The sequence below is a fragment of the Coptis chinensis genome, chromosome 6 (genome assembly GCF_015680905.1).
Source record: "Coptis chinensis isolate HL-2020 chromosome 6, ASM1568090v1, whole genome shotgun sequence".
In the NCBI taxonomy this organism is placed as follows: domain Eukaryota; kingdom Viridiplantae; phylum Streptophyta; class Magnoliopsida; order Ranunculales; family Ranunculaceae; genus Coptis; species Coptis chinensis.
This window is the reverse complement of record NC_141461.1, coordinates 5,205,712-5,222,009: the sequence shown is the minus strand read 5'-3', so window position 1 is coordinate 5,222,009 and position 16,298 is coordinate 5,205,712. Positions and strand designations below refer to the sequence as shown.

Sequence of the window (16,298 nt, the reverse complement as noted above, 5' to 3'; positions counted from 1 at the left end):
TAGAATCACATACAATAATTTTCAAATACTCCCACTATCATATACGTAAACTTTCATGCCTAGAGATACACAATGAACTTTTAAATCCAAAAACTCACAAATGGATATTTTTCTACTTTTGATTCTAGAAAAAACGATCTTATGAACCATGTCGGTTCCAAATAAAACCACAGTCTAAAAGGAGACTACAAACACTATATAAAACACCCAAGAAGAGTTTAAGAGACTCTTAGTTCATTACTAGACATATTTCCCAAAATAGGTTTATACACATAAAGAATAACACTGTAGGTTTTCTAGCCAAGTTGTCAATGCTATAGTTTTTCCTATATTCATTCAAATGACATGTAAATTAATTATTTAGAAACTAGGGTATGTAGACATACTTTTTCATGTAGAACTCGAAGTCCCAACCTCAGCCCATCTAAAATAAAACTTAGGTTGAAAACGGTAAAAATCATACTTTTAGCAAATTGGATTTCTAATGGACTATCTTCCGAATGACACAACTCTTTCCACAAGTCTCCAAATACATCGAGACTTTTTGTGTTGAAAAGATAACACACAGAACTTACTTTTTTTATGTTTTACAAAAATACTCAATCTCATTCTAAGTGTATGAAAACTAGGTTAGAACACATTGCACAGAAACTGATTTCTGATGCACTGTTTTATGCTAGTCAAACTTCCAGACGTCATAATTAATTCCACAGGCCTTCAAATGTGATGAGGCCAATTGGAATAGAAAGCATACTTCTAGATCTTACTCTTTTATGTTTTATAAAAATTCTAACTCTCACCCTGACTATTTTAAAATTGGACTTGAACATAGTGCACATAAACTGATTTCTGACGACGCACTATTTTCTGTCAACCAAACTTCCAGACATTATATCTATCTCCACAGACCTCAGAATGTGACGAGGCCAATTGGGTTGGAAAGAAGACTCAAAACACTCACTTATTCATGTTTTGTGAGAGTTTGAATCTGATCCTAACTATATAAAAACTCGATTCCAAACCAGACACAGACCGGATTTCTATAGTCAGAAAATTATGACGTGCCAACTTCCGAAGGGTGTAACTCCTTCAACGTAAACCGAAATGCTATGGGGTTTTTTGAGTTTGAAAGAGGACAGCTAAAAATTACTTAACATATTTTAATCAAAACCTATATCAATTTCTAAAGACACTGAAAATCGTCTCCAAATCAGACAAAATTTCTAACTAGAACAAGAACATAAAACAACATCAATATTGGAACTAAGTGTACTCCCATTTAAATACTTATCTAATTTAATAGAAGAGTTTATTGCTCAGGTAGGTCTTTTATACCAAAAGAAAATTTAGAGATAAGTTTAAAACCGATGTAAAGGTTAGGCTTATAGCCTGGTATAAGTCTGACTTGTAGGTTCATTATACAAAAGAGAAACAAAAGTTAAAGAGATTCAATAAAACTAATATATAGGTTAAGGCCCATACAGGCCCATACACATTAATGTCTGACTTAGTTTAGCTTAACCTTATTATAATTAGGTGAGCAACAAGTTAAGGTGTACCTCCTAGGTAGTCAAAACAGTTCTTGTTTGGACTTACAGAATTTAAGTCCACATATTCCTACGTAATCATCACCACTTATTTCATATTTTAAATATCATGAAGGTTAGCACAAGTTGTTACAATCAAATATTCCTTAGATCATCACCGACCATATAAGACACTTCAGTAGCAAATAATTCATACAGACGGTTCAACTACTTAGTTCTCATACATATATATAAGCCATTTCTAATTCATAGACACTTCAAATGTTTATTCTCATATCTATAAGCCACTTCAAAAGCAAATAAGTGATGCAGACACCACCGACCATATAAACTCATTTATATCAAAAAATATCTCAACGTCAGTAACTTAACATAGTATGCCCTTTTCTTTTCTTTTTTGGCTTTGATCAACATAACAATTTTTCACTTCAAATTTCCAATAAATAAATTCAGGTAATCACTAATATAATTCATATGATAACTAATCAATTAAATTTTAAAATAATAAGGTTTAGACTACTCACCTGAAATTGAATTTGCAAAAGAATGTCAATGCTTTCTTTTCTCCAATCCCTTTTCTTCTTCTTCCCCTTATTTTTATTTCTTTCAATCAAAAATATTCTTTTTAATGGAGGCTAGGGTTTTGTTTTTGAATAATAAGATTTTTACATAGGAAATTCGCAGGTATTCTTTTTTCAAGGTTTTAAGTCTATTTAAGTTAACCTATGGGCCTCAAATGGGTTTAAAAACACCCAAGGTCCATACCTATATGAATGGGTACATTTTAACAATGTTTTGAAGTCCAAAATGATTCTAAAATACCTACAAAAGTTCTAACAAACAAATTCAAGTAAAAACAATTTTGAAAAATCAACAACAGCCAAACAAATTCTAGAACAAGTTAGACTTCATAATATAATAGTTATTTTCAATTCAAATAATGTAAATTGTGTTGTTTAAAAATTGGGGTTGTTATACTGCAAATCTCTAATAAACAATATACATCTTATTATATCACACTAAACAATATTCACTATTTCGGTCAATTCTCTCTTAGTTAAAGAGTCAAAATTAAATGATCCCAATAGTTAGTTATTATAACTTATAGGAAGGGATTTTAGGGACATATGTTAAAAAACACATAAACATACTCAAAATTGTTAGAGCTTTTATAAGTTTTAGATTAATCTATTTTTTGTAGATATGATTTCAAAACTACTTTAAACATTGTCACAGAAATTATTTAAATCCTTAACTTGTAACCCCATGCTATCAATGTATTCGACAAATTAAGAATTGTAGACCGTTCATTTTCACGATTCTTGATACTATATTTGGCAAGTTTAGAAATTTTTTATTATTTTGATTTTTTGTGACAATGTTTATAATAGTTAGAGCGGATAGTTATATGAACTCCACCTTATAGTGACTTCAAAGTTAATCCACTCCTAAAAGTGGCCTTACAAGATGAATTGAGGGGTAATTTTTTGCATATGTATACCACATGACGTAGAACATCCCCATAAAAAAAAAATCAGATTAATTGAATATGTTTAACCTTGTCAAAAGATGTTACAAAATTAAATAACTCTAGGCCGTTGGATAGTTTCGTAATAACATTCTAAATAATTTTTAACGAGGTTAAGTTATACATCTTCAAATGAACTGATTTTTCGTGAGGATGATCTTTATTGTGTGGAGAACTTCTCCACCAAAAGTCAGCTTCTAATTTATTGATTTTAGTGCGGAGTTCATTTGGAGTTCGTTTTAGTGGAGTTCATATAACCATCCTCATAGTTAGAAGAACATATCTACGAAAAACTAAACTAATCTGAAAGAGTTATAAATGTCCTAACGATTTTGAGTTTGTTTACGTGTTTTTTTAACATATGTCCTTAGGAGTCCGGTTCCAAGTCTCTAAGGAGGATTAAGTGAGAGAAGATCAACAAAAACTAAGGAGGATTCCTCTATTAAATTGGGATAGATGTTCATTTTTTTAGGTTCTAAGAAATAAGAATTGAAACTATTTGTTGAAATTTTGGGTTTTAGAATATAAACACTGAAGAAAATTTTGGAATTTAAGAATTTTGAACTATTGTGCATTTGGGATAGGAGAAAGAATACAACAGTTACAGTGATTTGGTCTCTATCCCCAGTTCATAGGGGAACTGGACTCTTTAAATTATAGGTTCCCCTTCTCACTCAATTATCACTTATTCTTTATATATATATTTTCATTTTTACATACTAAAATCAATTACCTGCAAGCTAGGATGAATATAATACTTCTTGTTCTACTACGAGGTTTCTTATGCCACGTACGAAGGGACCATATACGCAACTAAGTAGGTTGCATCCACCAAGTGGTACAATCCACCAAGTAGGTTGCATCCACCAAGTGTCTACACATATATGTTGTCTCGGGATGGCACCCCATCCCTCTAGGTTTCAGAGTGAATTTGGAAATCTATTAAAATTCAAAAGAGGGATTCATTTAGAAATTGCATTCAGAATTCTAAGAAATGACTAAAGTCTAATCATCGTATTCATAGGTAATTAGGCCGGTAAGTCAAGTTTCACTTGTTATTCTAAGAGAAACAAACAAATTCCATGTTTTTATTGTAGGGTCCATTTGGTTAGAATGCAAAAGAGAGCAAATCTGGAAATTGTTGTTTTAGAAAGTTTTGTTTTGGAATGTTTTACAACAAAAATTTTTGTTTAGATTTCTACTTGCTTAGTTAATTTTTTTCGGAAGGTTTTAGGCCGGGTCCTTCATCAATGTGGGACTAGAGGAGAGGGGGAGAGGAGGAAGCTCAGATTTCGAGTTCAAATTCTATTAGATGAAGATCAAGAGAGACAAAGACGGAAGGGTTTTATGGAAGAGTTTTGTCGGTCAGTTTTAATTTAAAGTGTAATAGTATCCCCACATTTTTGTCCTGTCAGTTTTAATTTAAAGTGTAATAGTATCTCCACATTTTAGTGCTTTAGAAATATTTCCACGGTCCCCACCCTATCACTACTCAAGGAAGTACCAGAATAACGGCAACCAAAAAAAAAAAAAAAAAAAGTTGAGATGTTGTGGAACATTTTGTGGAAGAGTGCAAGTTTCATCTTGTTTTTACTAAGCACTTTTTAATTTGTGGAACATTTTGTTTTGCAAAATCTTCTAAAAGAAAAAAGTTTCCAAAACAAAAATTTAGAAATTTGCATCTAACTCCATGATACCAAGCGGGGTCATCTTATCTTACCAGTAAAAAAATAACACGGACAACATGGCTATATGCAAATGTGCACTTATTCAGGCGACTTGAAAAGACTAGCTAGTGTTTAATTATGAAATTATCGAAGAGAAGTTCCTCATTCCACAAAGGGGCCCTTCTACAAAAGGACATCCTTATTTAGGTCCCATACCCACCATTACAGTATTTGATTGTCCTCATATCTTTTCCATTTAAAGCAAAAAAATAATAAAAGAATTCATTAAAACAAGAAATAACCAACTGTTGGCCAGTGTAAATGAACAGTGTTTGCGGTAAAACAAAAAAAGTTCTTATGCCAAAAAAAAAAAAACATCTTTAAGTTGCAAATTTGTCTATAAATATTTCAATTGCCGCTTGACTTTTCAATTGGTTTGCGAACAACTGGGTGCCACTCCAACTAGAATGGGCATAGGGCCACTTCAATTGTTGCTACACTACACCATTTCAACTGGGAGTACAGCCCCAGTTTATATGGCGACTAGTATTTACCATCACCTAGAATTGACATTGTTTTCTTTCCACAATTTGACAAAATTTGCCAAATTGATACCAATGCCTTAGATGGATGTACATTTTTATAAATAGAAAAAATTATCGTTTTGGGTACTGAACTTGAGTGTTTTTTACATATACACGGTACCACACAAATTTTATTACAAATTAAGGTACCGTGTATTATATTTTTGGGTACTCGTTATTATGTACCTAGTTATGTGTTTAAGCATTTTGACAAATGGCACCGTATGTTGACACGTGACAAACTGACAAAGTAGACTCTCTTAGTTATGAAATCAGACTCTCTAACTACTCTCTCTCTCTTCTCTTTGGATAATCAGACTCTCTTAGTTATGAAATCTTACTTTAAAAAGCTTTGGTTTGAATTAGGGTAACTGCTTCGCGTTTGGAACATATGAAATTGTTGTGAATAAAACAATACGGAAACAACGTTACCCACAATAAATAGATTAATCCTATACAAGGATCAATCCTTCTCACTAGACAAGACTTCAACACTCTCCAAAGTATTCCCAACACTTCTCAATATTAAATAAACAAGTATCTAAATTAAAACAATTAATGTAAAATAAGAACAAACCACAAGACGAGATATATCGTAGTTGACGAATTTGCCCTACGCCCCACACTTGCGAAGTTCTAAACTTTATTAGATAATAGGAGTAGTGATTACAAGTCTCTCAATTCACTCACAAAGAATGAACACTTAACTCACAAAAATTGCTCACTTATAATCTCTCTTTTTTTCTTGGTTTTGGAAAAGTTAGGTTTTCTGAGAGAAAAAACCTATATTTATACTATTTGAAAAACTTCGAAATAAGTCAAATTCGTCTTTGAAATCTGATGAGAGCACAACTGCGCCCATGTGAAAGCAAAAGGGCCTTGAGGGTCTTATTTGAAAAAACTGGAGGTCAACCAAGGCATGAAGCCAACCGCCCACTTGTCAAGGCAAAGGGAGCGAGGGCTCTCTATATGAAAAAAAGCAAAAATCACCCTTTTTCTTTACATTCTCCACCTCGGTGAGGTTTTAACATATAAAATCGAGCCGAACACATCCAACAAGAACACATCCAGTAGGAACACATCCAGCAAGGAAGACTCGCAGTCAACTGCCCCGAAGGGCCATGCCCACAAATGACTCTTTCAAACATGTAGGATTTGGAGCAAGTCCAAACAGTGTTGGAACTTAACTCCGGTGATAACTTTCGTCAGCATATAAGCAGGATTGTCATAGGTGTCAACTTTCTCAAGTGTTACATCACCATCCTCAATGACATCCCATATAAAGTGATAACAGACATCAATATGCTTGGTCTGAGCATGATGAACCTGGTTCTTCGCCAAATGAATAGCACTATGACTATCACAATACAAAACAACACTGTTCTACTCAATACCCATATCATATAGAAGACCTCGAAGCCATAGTGCCTCTTTCACTGCCTCTGCCACTGCCATATACTCTGCCTCAATAGTAGATAGAGCAATTGTAGCCTGTAGCATAGACCTCCAACTAACTGGTGCACCATGCATCATAAACACATAACCAGTAGTCGATCGTCGTCTATCTAGATCACCTACATAATTAGAATCCACAAACCCACTGACATAACAAGTGCCTCCCCATAAGCTAATCCCACATCCAAGGTACCTTTCAAGTACCTTAGTACCCATTTCACTGCCTCCTAATGCTGCTTTCCAGGATTTGCCATATACCTGCTTACAACACTAACTGCCTGTGAAATCTGCGGGCGTGCACATTATAGCATACATCAAACTGCCCATTGCACTTGCATAAGGAACATTAGCTGATAACTCAAAATGAATAGTTTTACCTACAAATAAGTTACGAGACTCAAACGCAAGTAAAACTAAACTAAGATTTACGTGTGATGATTTATCAAAAATTATTCTACTCTCGAATCTATCGAAATAGAGTTGGAGTAAAAGATTCGTTCCACTCCTAGTTCGTTAGTATTCAATGTTTTCTACGACTATCGGTCTATCCAAAGTTAATGAGAGTTTTACGAAGTTATACTACGATGCAAATTATGCTAACAAGATACGAATAACGAAATGATGGAAATACTAAATTGATACTAGATAAAGAATTAGGGGGGATTGATTCCACCTTAACTCGACTTAATTTACTAACGAATAATCGTCGTAATCTGAATTGAAATACTTTCGCATAACAATTGGTTCTTCCTAATCCCTAGTTGTTCATGGTAATCTCTACCAACTAACATCTAGCATGTGAAACAATCAAATTCATTCTCATGGTGAACTAATTGTTTTATAGAATGGAATGGAAATTACGACTATTCTACGCTTAACAAAAATCAAGCTTCATCAAGGCTTCATCAAACCCTTCTAATAGAGGTTTAGCCTAGAATCATTATGCTATCATTTCTAATTGAATTTGAACAAGACATAATATAAAGATTCTAACTTTCCTTGTTGAATTCAAATGGAAACTACTCATGCAAGATTTGATTGAAACTAGTAATGACAAATAAGTAAATCTATGAATTGAAGCTAAATAATTAATGGAAAAGGATACTAATTTATCAAGAACTAATTAACTTTATTGATCTAATGAATAGCAATAAAAATCATTCAATATTAAATTTAAAACAAGAATAAAAACTAATTAATTAATATAAAAACTAGATCTAAACTATTCTCTAATAGCTATTTGCTACCTAAACTAAGTATATCTTAAGAGCTAAGTCTTGTGTCTTGAAATGGAGGAGACAAGATCCACATTTTCGTGCATGGGTTGAGGAGCCATGTTTTGGGCCGTAAAATCGTGCCCAAAACCCAATTTCTTCAGTCCATAGAGGCCTTTTCAGCTGGATTTTGCTTCAATAGACTTTTTGTTCACTTATGCTCCTCTGATTGGGTCAAGGCTTAGAACATTGGAAATCTCTTTCCAAGCCGGTTGTTTTAACATAAGGTAGTCCCAATTCTGAGGTCTGAGTTCAAAGATATAGCCTTCGGAAGTTCTGCTAACTTTTGTGTGCTGTTTCTGCCCGCGTTGACTTTGACTTTTCAGCTTTGATCGGGCTTTATAAAGGATTTATCTCCTTGAATCTTGACCTTTAATCACAGAACTTCTTAGCAACCAACCCTTGCTCCTTTATCTCGCCAAAGTGACACATTTCTGCACATAATTGACTTCAATATCTGAAATACATAAAAACACGTAATCAGTATTAACTCTTATTTATTACTCGCATAATTGGTCTAAAAGTATTATTGTTAAAGGGTTAAAACTACAGTTTTGGGCTCTTATCATTAGCCATATACTTTTGTTCATCCACTGAACTAGGAGAGAACTTAGCTAAAAGCCTAAAATGCCCAACTAAAGGTGTGGAAACCGACTTTGCATTCTCCATACCAAATCGAGAAATTATTTTCTGAAGGTATTTCTTTTGAGATACAACTATTCGTCGCTTCTTCTTATCTCTGTCAATCTCCATGCCCAGTATCTTCTTGGCTCCACTTAAGTCTTTCATCTCAAACTCAGAGCTAAGTTGAGATTTCAACTTGTCTATCTCCACCATGCTTTTGGAAACAATAAGCATGTCATCCACATAAAGCAGGAGATAGATGAAGTCATTACCACGAAGTCTACGAAAGTAAACACAACAGTCATACTTACTTCAGGTGAATTCATGTTGCATCATGAGTGTGCCAAAGCGCTTGTACCATTGCCTGGGCGATTGCTTTAACCCATACAATGACCGATCCAATTTGCATACATGATCTTCTTTCTCAGCAACAACAAACCCTTCAGGTTGTCTCATATAGATCTCTTTCTCCAAGTCCCCATGCAAGAAAGCAGTTTTCATATCAAGTTGCTCTAACTCCAAGTCGAAGTGAGCAACTAAACTCAATAACACAAGAATAGAAGTATGTTTGACCACCGGGGAAAATACCTCATTGTAGTCGACTCTTTCCTTCTGTGAGAAACCTTTTGCTACTACTCTTGCCTTGTACCCAATACTGTCGGACTCAGGAAGGACCTCTTTATTTCTGAACACCCATTTATTGTCGATAGTCCTTTTGCCCTTTGGCAATAAAACTAGGTCCCATGTGTGATTTTTATTAAGAGACTCCATCTCTTCTTGCATAGCAACCAACCAATCTCTGTAATGAGTATCTCTAACAGCTTCCTTGAAACTATCTGGCTCATCATCTTTGATATTCAGTGCATATGCCACTAAATCCACCTGACCATAGTGTTTCACCGGCTTTTCGTGCCCATACTTGTGCACTTCTTTAACTTGTCTCTTTGGCCTAGGGTCAGCCAATACAAGTTGCGGATGCTCTTGCTCTTCTTCCTGTTGTTGTGTGGTTCCATGATTTGGTACCTCATCATGAACCAACCAGTCATCTGCTGCATCAGACAACTCAAGCTCAGTGGTTTGAACTTCTATAGACTCACCATTCTGCCCAGCTCTTTCTGGCTTACTGAAAGATAACACAGAAGTCTCGTCAAACGTAACATCTCTGCTAACTAGGAACTTGTGGTCTTCTAGACACCACAATCTATATCCCTTTACCCCATTTGCGAAGCCTAAGAATATGGCTTTCTTAGCTCTAGGATCTAGCTTGCTCTCCTTCACATGGTAGTAAGCAGTCGATCCAAACACTTGCAAAATACTATAATCCGCTGGGTTACCTGACCACACCTCATAAGGTGTCTTGCAATCTATAGTTGGAATTGGTGACCTATTATACAGGTAACACGCCATGGACACTACATCTGCCCAATACTCTTTGCTTAGACTGGCATTAGACAATAAACATCTCGCTCTTTCAAGCAAGATTATATTCATCCTCTCTGCCATTCCATTCTGCTGAGGCGTGCCTTATTTGTATCCGATTAATGCGGTAATTCCCTTACAAGACAAAACTCTTGGAAAATCCCATAGGTATACTCAGTACCATTGTCAGACCGTAGTGTCTTTACCTTCCTATCTGTGTGATTCTTAATCCTTGCCTTCCATTTCTTAAATGTCTCAAACACTTCATCTTTCATTTTCATCATATACACCCACACATAGCGGGTATGATCATCAATGAATGATACATAATAACGGTTACCTCCTTTAGAAGCCACTCTAGAGGGTCCCCAAACATCTGTATGTATATAGTCAAGGATGCTTGTTGTTGTGTGCTTGCTTGACTTGAACTTGACTCTGCATTGCTTCCCATAGACGCAATGCTCACAGAACCCCATACTTGGCTTCTTCAAGTCCTTCAAGAACCCCCGCTTGCACAACTCAGACGAACTCTTTTCACTCATATGCCCTAGTTGCATATGCCACATCTTAGTGCATTCAAAATCATCACTGCATGCAACCACTGCTATATCGCCTATCACCGTACTACCCATCAAAGTATACAAGGTTCCATGTCTTTGACCCTTCATAACAGTTAAAGAGCCACTGACAATCTTTAGGACTCCACCTTCGCCCACAAACTTGTGGCCTTTGGAATCCAAGGTACTAAGAGAAATAAGGTTTTTCTTTAGCTCAGGAACATGCCTTACATCAGTTAAAGTCCTCACTACACCATCATGCATCTTGATCCGTATAGTTCTAATTCCTACCGCCTTACAAGCAACATCATTATCCATCAAAACAGAACCACCATCAATGCTCTCATAAGAAGTAAATCACTTTCTATTCGGGCACATATGGTAGGAACATCCGGAATCAATAATCCACCTTTCGGCCATATAGTCTTGTGTGGACACACAGAGACTCAACTCGTCCCTTTCAGAGCCTGAAGCATAACTTGCTTCAATTTTTGCCCTACCTTTCTTCGGGTGAGGACAATTACTTGCGTAATGTCCTTTTTCATCGCAATTTTAGCACTTCACATGTGTCAAAGGCTTCTTTGACTTGGACCTAGACTTCTCATTGCTTGTAAAAGCCTTTTCATACGACCTTCCTCTTGCCACTAGCCCCTGACCTGCATCAATGTTATTCTCTACACGTGTTTTCTTCATCAACTCATAAGAAAGAAGAGCACTTTGAACTTCGTCAAGATCAACGTCTTCTCTATTCATAAATGTAGTCATTAGATGTTCATAGCTTTCTGGCAAGGAGAATATTAAACATGTCGCTTGATCCTCATCATCCATCTTCATGCCCACATTCAAATACACCGCTAGGCATCGACGAAACTCACTAACGTGCTCTTGCCTCGTTGAACCATCCACCATCATGTACCGATAAAGACGCTTCCTAAGGTACATCTTGTTTGTCATGCTCTTGGACATATACATAGACTCTAGTTTGAGCCAAATACCGACAGCGGTATTTTCTCCCATCACACTATACATGACTTTATTAGCAAGACATAACCGGATTGATGAACAAGCCTGAAGATCGAACTCTTCCCAATCATTATTACTCATACTCGCCACTTTAGGTTTAATCCCCTTTAAAACCTTGTGCAAACCTTGTTGGATGAGGATGTCCTTTACTTGGACTTGCCAAATCCCAAAGTTATTCTTTCCATTAAACTTCTCTACTTCAAACCTTGCGTTTGACATCTTAGGAGCCATCTTTCAAGTTACACATAATAACCCAAAAAAAAAACAATTTCACTTCGGAATTTAATCGAACACCTTGTCTACACAAATTTTGAGCATTAAACTCAAAATCCTAAGTCGTAACCTATATACTCGATACCAACGCTGACGACAACCAACCCACAACAAATGTTTACACAAGAATAAATAAAGACGAAACACAACAACACTTACAATATCAAATAAACAAGTATCAAAGCGGATCAATCAAACCACACGAGATATAAGGATCGATCATTCTCAATAGACAAAACTTCAACATTCCTCCAAAGAATGAATATCCCACTTATAACACTTTCTTGGTTTTGGAAAATAGGTTTCTGGAGAAAAATAATACTAAGCTTACGAAATAATAAAGTGAAAACAATTAATGTAATGTGAAGAACAAACCACAAGATGGAGATATATCGTGGTTTGGCAATTTGAAAAAACAAAATCACCCTTTTTCTCTACAGAAATTGATTGACTTGGGAGTTGTTTTTATATATTCCTCTTCAATTGGAAAGAAGCTTCGGGGATTGTGGTTACATAAAACGTTTTGTTATAACCAACTGCTCCTTTTTGTTTATATTCTTCTTGTTGGTGGGTTTTTTAATTGAGCTTTGAATTTGATGATATATTTATCTTTATTTTATATATATATATATATATATATATATATATATATATATTATGCTCTCCCTCTTCAATTGAGGAAGCGTTTCTAGAGTGTCCACGTGTCATGGCTAATTAAAAAAAAGCAGGAGATAAAATAGGAAATAAATATTTATTTTTATCCTTAGATATATATTATAGATATACCCTCACAGAGACTCCAGTTTTTCCTAAACTTTATTACTAAATATAAAAAATTAGGATATAAATAAGAAAACAATCCCATCTAAAGTTTTCCAGACTCTCAAACTTTTCCTAAACACTATAGCTAATTACGAAAAAACAATCCCATCTAGAGTTTCACAAAATCTCCAACTTTTCCTAAACAATCTAGCTAATTATGAAAAAAAAAAAAAAAAATAGGAGACAAAAACTAAATTGCTCAAAACAATAATTTCCACCGAAAGCGATTTTTCTTAAAACCTTTTCGATTTGATGCGCCATCTACTGTGAGATTTAGACATTTATTCATAGTTAAGGATTCAAAAAATCACAATTACGACCACAATAATTACGATATTTTCCAATTCCTTAGATATATATTATAGTTATACTCTCACCAATCTATTTTTTGGAACACTCGCAGAGACTCCAATTTTTTCTAAACTCTATTACTACTTATAAAAAAATATGATATAAATAAGCAAACAATCTCATCTAGAGTTTCACAGAGACTCCAACTTTTCCTTAACACTATAACTAATTATGAAAAAAAACAATCTCATCTAGAGTTTCACATAGTCTCTAACTTTTCCTAAATAATATAGCTAATTATGTAAAAAAAATATGAGACAAAAAACTAAATTGCTAAAAACAATAGTTTACCCCAAAAACGATTTTCCTAAAACCCTTTCGATTTGGTGTGTCATTCACAATGGGATTTAAACATTTATTCATAGTTAATGATTCCAAAAATTACAATTCTGGCCACAATAATTAAGACATATTCCAATTAAATTTATGAATTTATAAATTTTCAACATATATATATATATATATATATATATATATATATATATATATATATATATATATATATATATATATATATATATGGATCAATATACCATGGATCAATATACCATGGTTTTCATACCATGATTTATACCATGGCCCACAAGACGAACTAGAACCTAATTTTTTGTGGATATGTCCAACAAACTATGAAGATCACCTCCACAAAATTTCATCTCATTTGATGATGTTTAACAATGTCAAAATATGATTGCAAAATCGAAAAATCTGGGCAATTAAAAAAAAATTAAAGTTGTCAATAATTTTTAAATAGGTTAGAGATTTCCAAATGAGCCGAATTGTTGTGGCAAATTTATCTATAGTTAGGAGATCATATCTACAAAATATTAGCTTTTAACTCATCTTGTAAAGGGGCGTGGTATAAACCATGGTATAAAAAACCATGGTAAACGGATCCCTCCCCTGATATATATATACAGCCCGGCTCTTAAACGGATGTACTTATATTTCTAACTTACGGACTTGATAAAAAAAGAAAATCTCACGTGAGAAACAAAAAGAAAACCCCAGCCGCCACAAAAAAAAGGCAAATAAATCTCCTATTTTCCCTCTTCGTGACTCTCTCTCTCTCTCCCTAATATTCTCTCCCACCAAATTCTCTCTCCTCTGTCTCAGGCTTTTATCTCTCTTTCCTAGTTCTCTTTTCTTGTCTTTCCACCATACATGACAACATTGCATTGTGACGGAGGCTGAGGTCATTGAGGTCATTGAGGTTGCGACTCTAGTGAATGCCCACAAGTTCATCTCAACATTACCTGATGGATACAAAACATGGGTTGGGGAGAGGGGAGTCCAGCTATCTGGTGGGCAGCGGTAAAGGGTTGAACTGCCATAGCTCAAGCCTTCATAAAGAAGGCTGAAATAATACTACTTGATGAGGCAAGTCAGGCAACAAGTAAGGAAACCCACAACCCAGATGTGCCTGCAGTTTCACATAGGAGGGGACTGAATCCTTTTGTCTTTATGCCTTTTGAAGAGGTACATTAGTTTTTAGCCCAATGTCACCGTCTAACTTAAATCCTTTTTGTGCAAGAGACTTGTTTTTTGAGAGAGTAGGGTAAAAGGAAATCCGTTTCAAGTTGTTTGACACCTTATTGTGTATTATTACAGGTGGAAACATCAGTTCTGAATCTCCCGGTGGATAAGATGGACTACTATCTTCCTGGCTAAATCTTATACTACTGCTAAGCTTCTCCATGCATATATCTAAATGTAACCTATACCTTGTAGTGCACATAGTCATCTACCACATGTTTTTTTTCCTGTTGTATGTATATATGTATTTGTATTTGTATGAGAATCAGAATGTAATCGACTCTGGTTTGTTTAGTTGTATGTGTCATAGTTGTGTTAAAAAAGGAGACCGTTTGGACTTTGGATCGCTGCAGCATGTCAATAAATAATGCCTGCCTTTCCGTGTAGAATGTATTCATATTGACTCCAATGTATTTATACTTCCAAGTGGCTCCAATTGTTTTGTATATCAAAATAGCAACGCAGTACTCTTGCAGTCTTGCACTAACACTAGCGCTGGTGCCCTTGTGCACCCTGAGGTCCTTTCAACCATTCACAAGGACTCCCTTGTGCACCCCGTGAAAAAGGAAAGAAAACGGAAGCCCTCGGAACACCAACCGTAATGCCTTATTCGTGATAATTTTCTCATTTGGATTTCCTCTGTTCGCCCTCTCAGGGAATCGCAGAAGTGGAACCTGATACCAATCCCATTACTTGTTCATGAGTGAAACGTTCCAATTGTATCATGTGGGTGTAACATCCGTCCCGATAATGTTTCAAGAGATGAGAGTGTGACCCTTGTTCAGCCACCTTCCCATCATCAATCACTGCTATTACATGGGCATTCCTTATCGTCGATAGTCAATGTGTTACAACAATTGTTGTTTTCCCAGAACAAGCACGTTCAAGTGCCTCCTGGATGCCTCTATCTAACTCTACATCCAGTGCACTTGTTGTCTGACTTGCCTCATCAAGTGGCATTATTTTAGCCTTCTTTATGAAGGCTCGAGCTATGGCAATTCAACCCTTTGTCGCTGCCCACCAGATAGCTACACTCCCCTCTCCCCAACCCATGTTTTGTATCCATCAGGTAATGCTGAGATGAACTTGTGGGCATTCGCTAGAGTCGCAACCTCAATGACCTCAGCCTCCGTCACAATACAATGTTGTCATGTATGGTGGAAAGACAAGAAAAGAGAACTAGGAAAGAGAGATAAAAGCCCTGAGACAGAGGAGAGAGAATTTGGAGGGAGAGAATATTAGGGAGAGAGAGAGAGTCACGAAGAGGGAAAATAGGAGATTTATTTGCCTTTTTTTTTGTGGCGGCTGGGGTTTTCTTTTTGTTTCTCACGTGAGATTTTTTTTTTTTTTATCAAGTCCGTAAATTAGAAGTATAAGTACATCCGTTTAAGAGCCGGGCTATATATATATATATATATATACGGGCTGGCTATGTCGACATACAAAAATTACATACGGAATTGACATACGCAATCCTACCTACCTACATAACGAACTAAAAGTTGATTTTATAGGGATGTGATTTCCACAACATGGAGATCATCTCCACAAAAAATCAGCTCCTTTGAACATGTCTAACCCTACCAAAAATTGAGTTTAAATTAGAAATTTATCTAATGATCCAAAATTTTAACACTC

General features: G+C 35.3%; 1 long non-coding RNA gene across 1 annotated transcript; it reads left to right on the top strand.

Annotated features, from left to right (window-relative positions):
• Positions 1 to 14,411: 14,411 nt before the first annotated feature.
• On the top strand, positions 14,412 to 15,049 carry LOC147490982 (uncharacterized). The gene is made up of 2 exons (XR_015199918.1): positions 14,412 to 14,603; positions 14,736 to 15,049. It is a non-coding gene; the product is annotated as an uncharacterized LOC147490982 (long non-coding RNA).
• The last annotated feature ends 1,249 nt before the right edge of the window (positions 15,050 to 16,298 follow it).